Raw genomic sequence first — 14,717 nt, forward strand, 5'->3', positions numbered from 1 at the left:
AATATCAACAACATAAGCACATATTACCTCAAATTCAATCATTCTTCTCCCAACTACAAAGTGAAAATGAAATGAAAATGATGTTGAAACTCTCAGTAACACATTCAGTTTGGAAAGAATAAGCTAAACACACTATTAGTAATAGAGCATGCTACTAATATTTTTCGTTTGTTCATACATGATCTAAGGCATCTGACATGACCACTGAATTGCTTGGTGTAAAAGATGAGCATGTAGTTGTAGGGGTGAACATCACATTTAATTGTAGGACAGCACCACTTCTGAAACCAGTACAAAAATGTAGCACTGCTTCTGGAGTACAAGCAACTTGTGGATTTGGAGAGGGTGAAGCCTGTAGTAATGGATAGGATGTCATAATGTAGTTAGGCTGTCCCAGCACTGAGTAGAGTTGCTGATAAGAGGACAATTGAATCTATTTACTGTAAGTTGTCATAGGAAAGCTTAGATGCCAAAGCAGTGGGCACAGTTCAGGAGGAATAGAAAACGAAATCAGTATTTGCAGTGACTTCCACAATCACAATCAAAAGTGTACCTTGAGTCAATGTAAAGCAATATATAAATGTAGCAGCAGCAGCAGCTGAATAAGGTAAACAAGGGATTAAGCACACCGACATATATATCTGACACTAGAGTTTCAGCCACAGTGTTAAAGTTGGCTGTAGAAGTAACACATAATAGTCATGTGACTTTTTACAGTTGAGCAGTTGCATGGAGCCATACCACTATGGCTGCACTTCCCAGTTAGGTAGACGATGGCTATCCCAGATGGTGTACTACCACTAGGTTAGGACAATAGTGTGAGGTTGGCCTTGCATGGAAGAACATTGTTCCCTTGTAGGACAGAGTCAACACCTATAACACTAGCACGTGGACATAATTACACAGCACAAATGTCATTGCTATAGGCTCAAGCAGTTGCAGGAGATTTTGACTTACCCAAAGATGTCATTTGACTCATAGGCATTGTAGTGTTTAGAGGCATTCCTTTGTATATGCTTGATAGATGATAATTGCTTTTGGTTTTTTGCAAAATAAAAACATATCTGACAGAGATTCCCATGTTCACTGACAACACATCTGCATAATGAACTGGCTTCATTGATGTGTGTTCATTTTAGCATACTCAATGGAAATGCTTCCTCTTGTAATGAAGTGTCACTGGTACACAAATGGCTAACTGCCTCATGTACATACTATCTTCGCAAAGTCTTCTGACCATGACATTAGTGATTAGATTATCAGTAGATTAGCACTATATTAGTATAACCACTCCAAACTTACTCAAATTGTCCTCATGCTGAGATTAAATAAGTTTTCACATGAATCCATTTAGTATATAACTTACTATTTATGAAATAATGAAATTATTGCTTAGTATGGCAAATTTAAGGAGAGCAGAGTAAATTTCTCATTACATTCTGTTATTTCATAAACTAAATTTAAAATTTTGATGCTCTCTGACTTAATGTAGGCTAAAGCAGTGTTACTTTTACATTTTTTGCACACTACGACCAATTGCAACTTATGATTTGCTCTATGTGTTAGCTGTGCACTGTCACATTATCATATGTGTATTGCCATGGTGTTCCCTTGTATACTGGATGATGTGAATATTTTTCTTAAGACATGCATTGTACAGAAAATTTAATTAATAGGAATTTTATATTTTGACAACATTCTTGTGTCCTTAAGGTGTAATATGGAATAAAACTATGTGCACTACAAGGAACAAGAACAGATTTTGTCAATACACATTTATTCAGAATAATGTGGAACAGACAGCATACACATGGAGATGCACATTTATAGTCACAGTGGGCACTGTGTTATTGCCAGTGTTTGAGTCTCATACAGAAGTGTCATCCCAGTTCAAAACTAAGTAATGACTGCAAAAGAAACTAATCATCTGGTATCTAACTCTGATATGAAAGAATGAACTCCTGAATTATTATTAGACACAAGATGGTCACATTTGTCGTGTAAAATGCCTTAGCACTGAAAGACATTTGAGTGAAGTCCCAACCTGCTGCCTCACTGCATAGTATGATCTTAGATGATAAACAGGCAACATCAGTGATCCTGGAAGTGCAGATGACTCTGGAGGGCCAGGTGACCCTGAAGGTGAAAGGAATACCTACAATCCCCCTGCGGGTCTGGGGTTTAGAATAGTCCCGAGGTATTCCTGCCTGTTGTAAGAGGCGACTAAAAGGAGTTTCACTCATTTCGGCCTTCATGTGATGGTCCCCTGTATGGTTTGACCTCCATTCTTCAAAATTTTCCTGAAGTGTGAGCCAACTGGGGAAGGGCACCTTACATGGTGCATCGTGTCCATTGTGCATTGAGATCTTTAGCCCACTTTCTCATCTTTGCATTGCAGTCCCACCCTCCTGGGTGCATGCAAATGCAGTGTCACTTTCTGCATCGATGATGACCATGGACTTCTTTGCACCTGATATCCAGTACGGTAGCCAGTCTGTTGTGGTGGGGAAGCCATGTACCCTGTTGGTTGTAGCCCCCTGACCACACAGGGATCACTCTGCTGATGCCTGCACTGTTAACTCCCCATGTATGCCAAGGGGCATCCCCCTGGGGCATTGGAACACCTGGCAATGGCCATCCTCCCAGGTGGCTTTTGCTGCTGCTGGGTGGCGCCCGTGGGGAGGGTCCCTGGTCAGAGTGGATGGCATCAGGGCGGATGACACGTGATGAAGCGTAGTCCATCATCTCTTGTTGGTGGTGAAACACCAGCAGTCTCTAAGCGATCACGAGCTCAATCCAACGCACAGAAGCACTACCCCAAATCATTCCCCTTCCTGGCAACACCATGGGGGGAACGTCAGGCTAAGGATGGCAGCAGATCTTATTCGCCCTGCTACCTTGTATGTTCGAGAGCTGATTGGCAATCTTTCATGATTCATGATGTTGAAGCCTCAGTTTATTGTTGAACTATTAGAGGACAAGTTTTGGGAGGTGGAGGGCTTGTCCAAAATGAGATCTGGGTCAGTCTTGATCAAAACAGCATCCTCTGCCCAGTCACAGGAGTTACTCACTTCTGACAAGCTGGGGGATGTTTCTGTAACCATCACACCCCATAAGAGCTTAAATATGGTCCAGGGTATCATATTTCACAAGGACATTCTTTTGTAGTTGACGATGAGCTGCATGCCACTTTAGAGTGGTAAGGTGTACATTTTGTCTGACATGTCTGAGGTTATAATCAGGTTGCCACCAGTGCCTTCTTCTCGGCCTTTGAGGATGATACAATGCCTGAGAAGGTCAAAGTGATGGTGTACCGCTGTGCTGTAAAGCCCTATATCCCTCCTCCAATGCAGTGCCTTAAGTGCTGGAAGTTCTGCCATATGTCTTCCCGCTGTACTTCCAGTGTCACATGCCGAGGTTGTGGATGCATAACAGATCCCAATCTTCCACGTGCCCCGCCTCCCATCCGTGTCTACTGTGGAGAGCACCATTGGCCTTGCACACCAGACTACAGGATCCTTCAGAATCCTGGACCAACTGACCTACACTGAGCCTAAGAGAAAATTTGAAAGCCTGCATCCTGTGCATATGACATCATCTTACACCGTCGCTACAACAGTTCTGGCACCATCAGTTCCACCAACCCAAGTCACCTCTCAGAGCCGGAAGACTACACCTGCCCCCTTGGTGGTGGGGGCATTTCCCTCCCTGTTGCTCCTGCACCTTCTACTTTGGGAGCAACATGCCCCCCCCCCCCACCCCACCCCCCCCACCCCACCCCCACCCCCCACCCCCAACCATCGGGGACATCTGCCCCACTTCTAAGCTGAAGAAGCGTAAGTCTTCTTCAACCTCTCTCACTAGCAAGGGGCCCTTGGGTCACTCCCTTCCCAGGTTTCTGGTAGTGGGAAAGATGACACCCGACAGAGGCTGAAGAACCCAAAAGCAGCTGGTCGTAGGGCTTCATGCTCATCCTCGGCCCCAGAGATTGAGCAAGTAAAGTCCATCCAACCAGGGAAACCCAAGGAGCAGTGAGAGAAATCAAAAAAGAAAACCCCTAATACCAAGGAAATTGCAGAAGCACCCACACCACTGCTACCTACAAGTTGCCTGCAATTTTTTCTCTAATGAATTAATCATATTTTCACTGTAAGTGTAGGTAGCCTACTCAATATTAGAACCCTTTAGAAATCCGAACTGTGACTTTGACAGTATGTTATTTGAGATAAGATGGTTATAAATCCAATTGTACATTACTTTTTCTAAAATTTTTTAGAATGCTGGCAAAAGTGAAATTTGACGGAAATTTGATACTATTTCGTTATCTCCCTTCTTAAACAGTGGTTTAACTTCAGCATGTTTCAACCATTCAGGAAATATTCCACTGATAAACGACTGATTACACAGATATGAATATAATAGAGGGAAACATTCCATGTGAGAAAAATATATCTAAAAACAAAGATGATGAGACTTACCAAACAAAAGTGCTGGCAGGTCGATAGACACACAAACAAACACAAACACACACACACAAATTTCTAGCTTTCGCAACCAACGGTTGCTTCATCAGGAAAGAGGGAAGGAGAGGGAAAGACGAAAGGATGTGGGTTTTAAGGGAGAGGGTAAGGAGTCATTCCAATCCCGGGAGCGGAAAGACTTACCTTAGTGGAAAAAAAGGACAGGTATACACTCGCACACACGCACTTATCCATCCGCACATACACAGACACAAGCAGACATTTGTAAAGGCCTCTACAAATGTCTGCTTGTGTCTGTGTATGTGTGGATGGATATGTGTGTGTGTGCGAGTGTATACCTGCCTTTTTTACCCCTAAGGTAAGTCTTTCCGCCCCCAGGATTGGAATGACTCCTTACCCTCTCCCTTAAAACCCACATCCTTTCGTCTTTCCCTCTCCTTCCCTCTTTCCTGATGAAGCAACCGTTGGTTGCGAAAGCTGGAATTTTGTGTTTGTGTGTCTATCGACCCGCCAGCGCTTTAATTACACAGATAGCTTAATATGTTACTTAACTCTGAATCACATTCTTTAATTAACTTTATTGTTATTTCATCATGCCCACTAGATGTTTCTGATTTTAAAGATTTTATGATGGACATTATTTCTGCTGGGGTAGTGAGGGTCAAATTCATATTATGGAAGTTACATGAGATGTCTGGTCTGAGGTATTCCATAGCAGCATCTACAGAACCTGACAACCTCATCTTTTCAGTAACAGTTATAAAATGTTTGTTAAAAAGTTCTGCAACACTACACACATCTGTCACCGACGTATCATTTACTCTTAATGCTATTTGTCCCTCTTCATGTCTGGTTCTACCGGTCTCCTCCTTCACTATATCCCATATTGTCTTTATTTTGTTATCTGATATGACTATCTTTTCCTTGAAATGTATTTGCTTTGATGTCCATATCACAATCTTTAACATTTTGCAGTATTTCTTGTAATGTGCTATAGCATCAACATCAGAACTGTTTCGGATTGACAGATACAGTTTTCTTTTTGTTTTACAAGATACCCCTATTCCTTGAGTAATCCATGGTTTCTTTGCAGACTTTGCTCTAACCTTGGTTAGTTTTGGGGGAAAACAGTGTTCAAATAAGGTGAGCACTTTATTAGCAAAAGTGTTATACTTTTCATTCATGCCATGAGCACTGTAAACATCAGTCCAGTGAATGTCTCTGACGAGTGTCCTAAAGTAATCAATTTTTGGCTTATTGATTACCCTCTTCATCTCAGATTTAACAGATTTTATATCCTGCTCATTATTAACATTTAACAGAAGGAACTGCATGTCATGGCCTGAGAGGCCATTGACTATTGATTTTGTAGTATGATTCTGTTCTTTGGTCTTTTCTATAAAGATATTATCAATGGCTGTTTGTCAGCAATTGGCTACCCTAGTGGGGAACTTTACAGTGGGAATTAATTTGAATGATAGTGTTACTAACTCAATAATTTCTTGTTGGGAGAGTCTTTAAGGAAATCCACAGTGAAATAACCAGGAACCACTATTTCTTCGTTTTTGGTTGTTAAATGGGCCAATACAGCTTCAAGGTGGTTTATGAACAGATTAAAGTTACCTGCAGGTGCTCGATATACACTTAATATTATGAAGAATTTTTTGTGAAATTCTACTTTAGTGCAGTGGCGGAAATAAAAGGTTCGCGAAATTTTCGCTCTGTAAATTATGCCGATAACGAAAATGTTCCATGTGATGAATGTGTAAAAGTTAGTTTAGATAATCCTGGAATGTGCCACTGTTGTTACTTGAAAGTTAAAAATGCCAACGAAATCGTAACTAGGTTAAAATCGAGAAGCAAAACAGTCACAGATGCAAACACACTAGTTATTTGTCCTTGTAACCAATGTGTCGATTATCACCGCATGTTAACAGTAAAAAGCAGTGAAATCAATGAACTACAAAAGTTAGTCACCGCCTTAAGAAGTAAACTGCAAGAACTGTGAGAGAAAGAAGTCATCCATGGGACATGTGAAGACCATAACCTCAAGCAACCTGCCAACTGCAACGTAACCAACGATCAGAAGAACAGAGTCCACATAGGGAAAAAGAATTCAAAATCTAACCTGAACGTAAGTCTTGCACAAAACTACATTTCCCAAGCTAAGACCGCAAATATTATAACTAAAAACATTCACTTTGTTCAAGCAGTAAAGAACAGTCGGTGTTGTCCAGATCGCGGTATGTCAATAAATAGCATCATCCAAAAATGTCCATCTGTATCAAACAATAAAAAATATACAGAAACATGCATTTCGGGTACCGCTATGATAAACAACGCAGAACAAAACAATATAGACCAGCTGAGACTGCAGAAAAGATCGACAGGCCCTTATACTCGCCGACAGTCACGGTCGTCAAATTGCAGAAAGAGTGTCAAGCCTTTTACCAAGCTACAATGTCATGGGTTTCGTGAAACCAGGAGCTCATTTTTCGGAAGTAACAAAACCAATTGAAAACTCTTGTAAAAACTTTGGACCATCAGACTACGTGATAATTTTTGGAGGTGCGAAAGATGTTGCAAGGGATCAAGCCAACGAAATAAAAATAGCTCTTAAATGTGTACTGCAGCAGACAGTCCACACGAATGTGTTAGTTATTAACCAAACACAGAGGCATGACCTACCTTCCTGGTCATGTGTGAATCAATTAGTGATTAAGATAAACTCTGACATAAAGGGTGTCTGTGGAACATTTGAGCATGCAAATGTAATAGATGTAAGCACTCTTGAAAAATCCATGCACACCAGACACGGACTTCATCTGAACTGTGCTGGTAAACAGTACCTAACAGAGAAAATATATAATTTTGTGAAGCATTACACTAGAAAACTTACCAGTATGTTGGATAATTGGCTCATAACAGGCAATGAAAGCTCAAAAAACAAAGCAGAACATGTTAAAGGGGTCCAAATTGACTCACAAGGAAGGCTGAAACCCAAGGAAAGAACGAATAACACAAAAATGGTCCAAAACACATTAAATAAACGGCTGGGAAGAAACACACACAAAGGGACAAGTGGGCGTTTTTTAGAGTAGCTGAGGTGCCACAGGGGAATGTGTTACAGAACAAACTTATACATATACTTTAAAAGTCATTCACCAAAACGTACAGTCCCTACCAAACAAACTTGATGAAATAAATGTGCTTCTTAGGAATGAGTGGAAGAAGGTATCAGTTTTATGTTTTTGTGAGTACTGGCTAGAGAAGGACCATTTACAGTATTCAAACATAAATGGTTTCACTCTGGCAAACTACTTTTGCAGATAAATATGAAATCTTGGAGGAAGCTGCATTTATGTGAAAGAAAACATAGACTATAAGATAATAGACTATGTAAATCACTTAGGAAGCAAAAAGCACTTTGAAGCCTCAGCTATTGAAATAACATCAGGAAAAACTATAATAATGTGTGTTTACAGATCACCCAACAGCAATGTAAACATTTTCTTTAAAAAACTTGACCTTGCACTAGGGAAACTTAAAAATACTTGCAAAACTATAGTTCTGTGTGGCGATTTTAATATTGACCTCTTAACACACAGCCACCAAAGAGGAAATTCCTTAATATTATTCAAGAAATTATCCAGCTTTTCATCTGTGTTGTAACTGTTGTAGATTTTATTCCATGGGTGGGCACTTAGCATATGTTTGAAGTGCTCAATATTTTGCACACTGAATTTTCTCTTGTAGATAACACTTCCATACCTAGACAGATCTACACTTCCACATACGGCAAGTAGCTGTGCGTTGTGGTCACTGTAGCCAGTATTAAAGTTTTCTGAGGTGTGCATGTCAGTGTTTACAAAGATCTGATCAATAAGTGTAGCACTAGTTTTTGTTATGTGTGTAGGGGAGTTTATTTTTGTGCACAGGTTGTATTTTGATGCAATAAAGATAGCTGATATTTCACATTGACTGAGTTAAAATCGGTTAGTTGAAATATCTGCTGACTGTTGAAAATTCTTAACCAATAGCTGTTTATGCTGATCGTAGCTGGTTATGCAGATGATCATTTCTCCCTATGTAAGCTGGCATCAACCAAATATTTTGCATTCAGAGGAGGAAGTTGGGACTGAAATTTAGTGAGAAGATTCCACCAGAACGGGAAAATCCTTTTGTTTTAATGATGTCCACCCCAAATCCTGTATCGTATCTATGACACTCTCTCCCTTATTACTCAATAATACAAAATGTGCTGCCCTTCTATGTACCTTCTCAAGGTATTCCTTTCTTGAGTACCCCATTAACCCTGCCTGGTAAGGATCCTAACTGAATGACAGTACTCCAGAAGAGAATAGATAACCATAGTGTAGGCAATCTCTTTAATAGATCTGTTGCATTTAAAAGTCCCATTCACCCATCCCGTCAGACTTTCCTGTGGTGTTCTAAGCCTCTTGAGTCAAATGACAGGTTGGCTCCTTGAAAAATGCCATGTTTCATTCCTTTCCACATTCTACCCTAATCTGAGCTTGTGCTTTTTTTCTAAAGTCAACACAGTGTTAAACTCTGACATTTATGCGTGCAGTTTTTCTATAATTACCGTATGTATAAAAGATGGACTCTCCTGTATTGCGCCCAAGGAACCACTGAGGTAGTGACTGTGTCACTATAGTATTAAGGACATTTATACAATGTTCAGAAAAGTATTTAAATTGATTTGTAACAATCATCGTGTTCAGATACTGCAAGAAGAGTATTTTCAATGACCTATGTGGAGGGCTCCGCTTGAGCATTTGTTGTCATATGTAATAGAGCTATGAATTTGTGAAATTACACTCAGTTTGAGTTTAAAAATGTCTTTTATTGTACAGCTAAAGCTACAACAACTTTTACAGGGAGTTCATATGATCTGAAGATACTGTTAGGAAGTCACTATCCTACAATAACCTGCCCTTACATCCGAAGTTTTCTGCAGCCATTAGCAGTAATAAATATGTATTTTCTGCAACAGAGCTGCAACCACTCCTATAGTCATTTGTCATATTCCCAGCAACATTCTGAAAATTTTGGAGGAGGTTGTATCATGCACTGAATACAAGATTTGGTTCTTATTCTCTAGCGTTGGCATCAGGACAAAGGAAGATGAGTTTTTTTGCACTCCATTAAATAATTTCAGGGCAATAAAAAAGAGATGAGCATTGTCCCTTACCTTAACAAACTCATCACGAGATGATGCAGGCAATATGCATCCTGTAGTGAAGCTGGAATGACAATGCTATTTATGTGTATTTAAATTTGTATTAAGCTATGTTCCACTTCCAAAAATTGGACAATTTTCTCTAAATGTGTGTTTTTTGTGTCTCCTAAGACGCTTTCTCTCTCTCTCTCTCTCTCTCTCTCTCTTCTTCTTCTTCTTCTTCTTCTTCTTCTTCTTCTTCTTCTTTTTTTTCTGCATGTGAACAAATGTCTGATTTTCTATTGAAATTCTAGGGCTTAAATTAAAGTGAGAAAGAAAATCATCATTTGTCAATGTGATTAATGCATAGCACAGGTAATGATTTCTTTGGGTATGGTTTGTGGTAGATACTTATTATTGATTATTAGTATACAACTTAACTAGATGAATAAAATATCTACTTGCTAAGCAGGAGATTAGAGATTAGAGTAGATTAGTTTTCGTTCCATATATCCATGCTGAGATCCTCGTGGATGTGGAACATGTCTTTTTAAATAACAATGCTAATAGTATGAATATATACAATACATCTTTTGTTTCTATTAAAAAATTCGTCAATGGAGTAGAAGGAGTTGGCCACTAGTAAGTAAGGAGTGTAATAAGCATATAAAGGCATTTAAATTTAGAAACTTTCAGAGGCAGTAGCTCCTTCTTCTGGCAGAAGGGTTGTAGGGGAAGGTAGAGTGCTTAAGGGAAAGGACAGGTGAGATTTAGGAAATGGAGAGAGTTCATAAAAGTCACCCAGATCTCCAGATCAGGGAAGACTTAACAGACGGTATGAGAAGGATGGTCTTTCCTACTTTGTTTACATAATAATTTTGTGATTTCTCTTTTTTAAATACAATATTTTTAACAAACCTAACTATACTATTAGTTTCAGCATACTAATGACTAAATACTGAATAATAACCTTCAAACCAAAACTTTCTGGTTTTTTTTATTAATTTTGGATATTATTTATTTCATATTTAATAGATTGTATGATAGAAAACTACAGTATTAAACATGTAGGTAGGTTTTCCTATGTATTTCTAAGTACCTCTTCTGTTTCAAAAAAACTGATGAAATGAAATACTTTTTTCTTATATTTTACAAATTTGTATTGCAGTTGACAGTAACTTGAAGGTAAGAGTTACAATACACACTGAATGAAATGATTACTTGTACATGACCATCTATACAATGTCATACATAAGTAAGTGTGACGTCATGTACACTGGACCGCTGTTGAAGTTGCTCATCAATATTTTATAAAGTTTTTGTCTTCAGTTACTTATTTTAAAGTTAATAGTGTTAACATTTGCTGTAAACATAAGTTGTTAGTGGAGTTCCATGTATCTCAGTCTTTCTTCCTGTGTTATTGACTAGAGTGGTCTGTTATTTGTGAGTGTGCTTAAGTCATTCATCCAAGTCTCATCTCTCAGTACTGTGTTTATTACATTTTTTGGCGTGCAGTTGTAGCTGTGGCAAAATAACTTCAATAAACTTATGGAAATGTTCACTTGCTGTGTTTTTTAGAGTTTTCTGTGCATTAAAGTTGTTTAGTAAATTTCTTGCTTTAGAAGTAGGGAACATGCAGCAATTAGGAGGCCTTGCTTAGTTGCGATGTCAAACAGAAAGAAAAAAGTTCTGCTGCTAGGTAGTTTGCACAGTAGTGGGGAGGGCCTGCAGTTGCAGGAGGTGTTGGGGAGTGAGTACCAGGTCACTAGCATTTTGAAGCCTAGTGCAGGGTTGGTTCAGGTGACTGACAGCACAGGGGAGTTATGTAGGAATTTTACAAAGGAGGATCAGGTAGTGATAGTGGGTGGAGCCGGGAACAGTCTTGATAGGAACGGAGAATATATTGTAGGTGGCCACCTGTAAAGATAGCTACTCAAACTGGTGGCACTAATGTGCATTTTATGCAGTTGTTTCAGCATCATGATTGGAATCATCTTAATGGGGCTGTTAGGCACGTTAACATGGGGCTGGAGGGGTCACTGATGGCAGAGGGCATGGGTCACATTTCAATAGTGCCACTTGAGTCTATCAGTAGATCAAGTTTTACTAGGTGTGGCCTGCACCTCAATAGGTATGGGAAGGGGAGGGTGGCAAAGCTTTTAGGTGACTGTAATGGGTGGTGGTGGGATCACGCATGGAAAAAATCCTGTAGTAGTTGGCATTAGAGGTACACCATTTTTAAATTGAAGCCAGCTGATATTTGTAATGGGTGGTGGTGGGATTACTCATGGAAAAATTCCTATAGTAGTTGACATTAGAGGTACACCATTTTTAAATTGAAGCCAGCTGATAGGTATACCTGCTTAAAGGAAGTCCCTCTAACTAAGGACTCACCTTCAGAGGATATCATGTTCCCAAGTAGAGAAGGAGTTAGCATAGTTCATCAAAATATAAGAGGTATTAGAGATAAAGTTAGTGAACTGCTTATAGATGTTGACTCTGAAATTATTGGTATGTCAGAACACCACTTAAATAATTTGACAATTCAGAAGCTTCCTTGACATGGGTACTAATTAGCTGGCTGTTTTTCATGGAGTGGGGGTGGGGGAGTGGTTATGTACGTAAAAAACAGTATTTCATTTGAGTCCATGGATCTGTCACATCACTGCACTGAACAGATATTTAAATGTTGTGCAGGGGCAACTGAATTTAGTGAATGTAAACTTCTAATTGTTGTTGTTTACATGTCTCCTGACTCCAACTTCAGAGCATTTCTGCTCAAGCTAGAGAGGGCTCCTGATTCACGTTGAAGGAAGTACCCGATATCAGTTATATGCGGTGAATTAAATATAAATTTTGTGTATGATGGTGCAAGAAAAAGGATGTTGGTAGATTTCCTAAATTCATTTGATCTGATGCAGATTGTTTATATTTTTCAACTAGGGTGCAGGGGAACAGTATCACAACCATAGACAATATTTTTATTCATTCTTCATTACTAGATCGGCATTCTGTTAGTAAAACAGTGAATGGCCTTTCAGACCATGATGCACAAAATTTAACAATAAAAGGCTTTTGTACTCAAACAAATGTTATATATAATTAGAAACTATGTTGGAAAGCTAATCCAACAGCAATAGAGAGTTTTTTTAAACCTTGTCAAGGAAAAAGAATGGCAGCATGTTTATAGTGCCAATAACATAGATGACAAATATAATGCTTTCCTTAACACATTTCTCATAGTCTTTGAGAGTTGCTTTCCATTCAAACATTCTGAATGGGGTACTAACAGTGATAGGCAGCCCAGGTGGCTGACTAGTGAGAGAAGGATGTCATGTAGAACGAAGTGGGAATTATATCAAAATGTGAGAAGTAGTCACAATGAAGCTACAGTAGCCCATTACAAACAGTATTGTAAGGTGCTTAAAAATGTTATTAGGAGGCCAAAGAGTTTATTTATTATTTATTTAATTATATACTTGTTCCATAGATCTGTACATGTGAGTAAGTCACTCAGATGTGGAACGTGTCAATGTACATAATAAAATACATAGAATAAAGACATTGTTATAGTATTAATAACAGTGCACAAAAGTCACACTTATTAGCTTAAAAACTAGTCAACATAAGTGTGAAGATAGCAGTTTCATATTTAGGGCATTATTGCATCTATTTTAACCTTGAACAGTAATCAAAACTTCCCACTTTGGGTTTAAAAGTGACCCAATAATGGAAATGAGAAAAACAGGAATTTTTACATTAGGGCATTATTACATTAGTTTAACAGTAAACAGTGTCAAAAAATTTAAAACCATCTATCCAGTCTGGGTTTTACTTATTTCTCTGAAAGAATTCCTCTAGTGAATAAAGTGAGGTCTCAAGTAAATAATTTTTCAATCTACGTTTAAATACTGATGTACTACTCCTTATACTTTTGATGCTGTTGGGTAGGGAATTGAAAATTTTCGTTCCAGCGTACTTTACCCCTTTCTGAATAAGTGTCAAGTTCTTTAACTCACAGTGGAAATCCTCTTTTCTTCTGGTGTTATGTTCATGATGTAGGCAATTCGTTTCATACAGAGCGGGGTTATTTATTATGAAGCACATCAGTGAATACATGTACTGAGATGTTGCTGTCAGTATTTCAAGTCGTTTAAAAAGATTTCGACATGAGGTTCGTGGGGGTACACCACAAATGATTCTTATTGCTCTTTTTTGTGCTGTGAGGATTTTCTTTGTGGCAGGTGTATTGCCTCAGAAGATGATGCCATAACACGTGACTGAATGAAAATAGCCAAAGTAAGCTGACTTTGAGATGGTAATGTCATTGAAGCGTGACAAAATTCGTAAAGCAAATGTTGCCGACGTCAGCCGTTTTAGTGTTTGTAGAACGTGATGTCCCCAGTTCAGCTTACTGTCCACGTATACACCTAGGAATTTTGATAAGTACACTTGCTTTATCATCTGATCATTCTGTGTGATAACTATTTCTTTTGGGTTTTTGTGGGTTGTCTGGAACTGGATAAAATTGATTTATTTCTGGTTTATTGAAAGCGAGTTAATACTAAACCAACCCAGAACTTCTTTAAGGATATCATTGACATCGGATTCTAAGTCAGTAGTTGACACATTATCCACCACAATGCTCGTATCATCAGCAAACATTGTAAATTTACACTGCTTATTGATGGATAAAGGCAGGTCATTAACATATATGAGGAACAGCAAGGGCCCAAGCACTGATCCCTGTGGCACTCCATGCTGCACAATTCCCCACTCAGAGTCCACTATATATTGTGATACACTATCTGAAACATCTAGAATAATCTTCTGCTTCCTATTTGCGAGGTACGATTTTAACCAGTTCCCTACAGGTCCTGTAATTCCGTAATGACAGGCCTTCTTGAAGAGTATCTGGTGATCTACACAGTCGAACGCCTTTGATAGGTCGCATAAGACACCAATTGGCAGCCTCTTGCTGTTTATAGACTCTAGAACATCATTTGTGAATGAGAAAATTGCGTTATCTATTGAAACTCCCTTTTGAAAACCAA

At 38.8% G+C, this 14,717-nt stretch overlaps 1 protein-coding gene across 1 annotated transcript in view; it reads left to right on the forward strand.

The window, feature by feature from the left end:
• The window catches only part of LOC124775134 (serine protease snake-like), a 284,183-nt gene that overhangs the window by 192,201 nt on the left and 77,265 nt on the right, over positions 1 to 14,717 (forward strand). The gene's annotated exons all lie outside the window — the stretch shown is intronic.

The sequence above is a fragment of the Schistocerca piceifrons genome, chromosome 2, assembly GCF_021461385.2.
Source record: "Schistocerca piceifrons isolate TAMUIC-IGC-003096 chromosome 2, iqSchPice1.1, whole genome shotgun sequence".
Lineage (NCBI taxonomy): Eukaryota > Metazoa > Arthropoda > Insecta > Orthoptera > Acrididae > Schistocerca > Schistocerca piceifrons.